General features: G+C 38.3%; 1 protein-coding gene across 1 annotated transcript in view; it reads left to right on the top strand.

The window, feature by feature from the left end:
- LOC119593643 overlaps positions 1-2,270 on the top strand; it is a gene marked incomplete at its 5' end in the record, with an annotated part of 8,671 nt that extends 6,401 nt beyond the window's left edge. Inside the window, 1 exon segment of the mRNA XM_037942594.1 lies at positions 1-2,270.
- Positions 2,271-3,611: the final 1,341 nt, after the last annotated feature.

Genomic DNA, 3,611 nt, shown 5'->3' with positions numbered 1-3,611 from the left:
ATGTAGTGTAATGAAAGGACTTGCCATATCACTTAGTGTTACTGCCAAGTATTAAACCCAAGACCACAAGTGCGGCCCAGTGTTGACAGCGGTGGAAGTGCTACATTCCATGATCCCTACAGCAGGGCAGAGCTAAAGTCTACACCCTCAGTATGCGGCATCCCATGAGTCCTAATCCAGCCTCCATGCTCACCCAACCTGGGTAAAACAGCTGAGGAGCAAAAGTATTCAGCCTTCTTCCAGTTTCATTGAATTTGTGTCAAGAATTGAGTGGGCTTGGATCAGGAGCCAAGATGCCTAGGTTGGTGTTCTTGTTAATGATGGCAATCCTACTTGTAAAGGACCTTCATCTTCCTTGGAAAAGATGGAAAGTGGGTTCAAAAGAGTAGCCGCCAGAGGCTTGACAAATCTGGGTTAATCATATTCCTCTCCATGACATGGGCCTTGGAGTTCATTGAAATCCAACTAGATGCAGTGTTTTGTTCAGATTTGATATTCATGGTTAGTAAGTCCTCTGTGAGCATCTATGTTGATTTTTATCAGACAAAGTATCAGTGCAAATGTTGAAAGAAGTGTGCATATGTTAAAAAAAGTATATAGGCTTGAACTGCAAGGTCCTATTTGTGCCAAGTATGTGTACAAAACTAATGATTTGTGACATAAACAAGTTGTATTGTTTAACAAAGACACTGTCCTCTGTTGTCAACTGAGAGTGTTGGTTCACTATGCCCCAGCAAGATGAATAGCTATGTACTCAATGTAGGTGATTTTGTAGACTTTTCCTACTATTGTAAATTAGGATCACAAAGAACACCCTTTTTTCTATCAAGTAGACTTTCCACAACCATCACTTCCATTTCCTCTCAGTATGTCTCCTCCCTTCCTCCACTACCACAACCTCCCCTTACTGCCGCCACATGTCCCACAATGCAGTTCAGGCCTTTGGGAGAGATCCGCCACTGTCAGTAGTGAGTAAATTAATTCGTCCAGAGGAAATCAGTTACGTACGTGTTGATGGGTTGACTTTGAATATTTACATTAAAATGACAATATTTTGGAATATCACCTAGACCTCCCAAATCCTGATTTCACTGCTAACAATTGAAGTGCAATGGTAAGATACCGAAGCTAAGCATGCCTTATTTTCCACTTGCACACATCTATCTCCCTAGCACCAACGGCAATGGATGTGGTAGCTGCGGCTCTTGTGGGTTGTGCTTGGACAGTGATTAGACACCAGTATTATCTTTACTAAACTCCAGCACACACTGCACTTGTTGATGCTTCTCCCATACCAATTTGCCCAAAACCATTAGTCTATGCAGTATTAGTACCATTGTTTATTTTGTCATAGTTAAAAAAGGATTTTTACCCTGAAGATTTTTTACAATTGAGTATCATCCCAAAGTATTTACAAGATATGGAGATTTAGGCATGAAAAAGCTTCACTTTAACACTGGAAAGAAACACAAAACTAAACTATTTTTATATGTGACTTGTGCAGCATAGGACAAGAAAGACATTGTGCTGAGTCTGCATTATTGCAACATATTCCTGTCATAGAACTTCTCTCTGTTGGGCTTTGTTGTGCAACTTGGTTATTATGTACAGCATTATCTTCACCCAGTGATTCTCAGGTATTTTTGCAGTGATACAACCCTCCAACTTATACATTATCCCCATAAATAATTATATATTTATTTCCTTCTGTAAACATTTCATATGCTCATTATTCTTTGATCAGCTGCAACGTCTCTTCAGTAGTTGTCATTATATTCTGGAGCCTATTCAGGGATATGACATTCTTCAGGTGCATTTCCTTCCATATACTTTTTTCTCTTGGAGTCGCACAACAAAACCAACAGAGGGGAAAGAGAAGCACGGGCCCTCTGCTGCAGTCCTGCAACGAGAATCACACCCTGCAGATGTATACCATATTGACCACAAGGACAGGAAAAAGAATGTATACTCTGAAAATGGAATTCTCTATATATATATATAACATTATATTCTTGTCAGAGTATTTGATGCTGGTCGTTCTTGGGCGTGCTTCTCTCAGTTGTCTGGGTGGCAGTACGGCAACGTGAACACAGGTCCTTCCTTGAGTGCGTGCTACACGTTCGCCAGTGTACAAACTTGTAGGTAATAGTCCATCATATAAAGGAATGAAGGGGAGATACTGACTTGTCCATTGGCATCATTTTCTTATTTGAAATCATGATATTTACGAACAAACTAAAAGAGGAAAAGAAGAACGAAAGAAAGAGAGAAAAAAAAGAGAGTTTTAGGTAAATGTTATATAGGCAAGACCATTCTTCCATATCATTTGTAGGTTCTCCAGAAAGTAGCGTCTGTGTTAAGAGGAAAATATGACTTCATGTAAGGGAATGATTTCTGGCCAGATCAGTAGTTGCCCATAAACACGTGCCTATGAAGTCAGTGAAAACATTGGTTGTGTAGCAAGTATCTTTTCCAGAATACATATTTTCTGAATGTTTGTTAAAGTTCAAAGTGTACAAATTAAGCCCTATTTTAAGTGGCAGTGTGTTTTCACTGATTTTAGGTACATCAGGTTTTATAATGCAAATTAGAAGTTTGTACATAAGTGACACAATCATAAATTATGAGACTTTGGTAGTTTGTGTCACCAACATTTGTTTTCCAAATTTCGTAGTGGAAGTGAGCCTTAAAAACCAACTACCCAAGGCTCATAATCGGTGATACTATCACATCTTTTACTGAAGATGGGCATCAAAGCATTTGAAAATACTTCTTCTTTCTTGACACTTTTTTACAAATTATTTTCGTTTACTGACATAGAATAAAGGATAGAAAAATTCATTATTTTAAATTTTTTTACAAAACTATTTTAGCATGGTAGTATTGATTTGGACTTTCGTAACCCTTGTTCTCTCCAAGTTAAAGCTCATGAAGACAAAATGAATTAGAATGACAGTTTAAGTAAGATTTAAAAAAGCTCATTTAAATGAATTAAAATGACACTTTCTACCTAAGGTGCAGCATGGCTTTTGCTATTGCATATTTAATTTTAATATCATATACAGGTTTCTTTAAATCTTCTTTGTATTTTCTTACTGTACTTATTTTATCATAGTTTTTATAAATATACATCAAAGGTGTGTTATTTTGTATAAGCATGTGTCTGCAACATAGTTATAATAGTCATCATTCAGAATAGTGAGATTCCAGAAGAGTCTGGGTTTATGTTTGTGAAATTTAATTTTCCTCTACTTCCACTCTGTACCTGTCATCTCATTTCCACCAAGTCATGCTTTGATTGCCCGGAGGAGGTTAATATCTGGAGTTCAGATGGAAATTTTGTCACCTGGGGTTGCCTATGGTCAGATTTCTCACTCCCTGTGATTCCCTGTGATCAAAGGTAAAACTGGAGAGCACATTAGATTTGTCTGAACTACAGGTGTACTCGAATCAGATTCTTCTCGTGACCCCCAGACAGTGCCGCACCGCCACCACGACAGTGTCTTGCATCACCTCGCATCGTTTCATCGACTGCACCCCAGCCACCTTTGAAATCTTGAAGCAGAAAGGCTGTGCTTAATGTCAGGACTTGAGAACAGTATTCCTTTTTA

Source organism: Penaeus monodon, chromosome 32 (assembly GCF_015228065.2).
Source record: "Penaeus monodon isolate SGIC_2016 chromosome 32, NSTDA_Pmon_1, whole genome shotgun sequence".
NCBI lineage: Eukaryota > Metazoa > Arthropoda > Malacostraca > Decapoda > Penaeidae > Penaeus > Penaeus monodon.
Note: the sequence above shows the minus strand (reverse complement) of the source record. Positions and strands in the feature narration are given on the sequence as shown.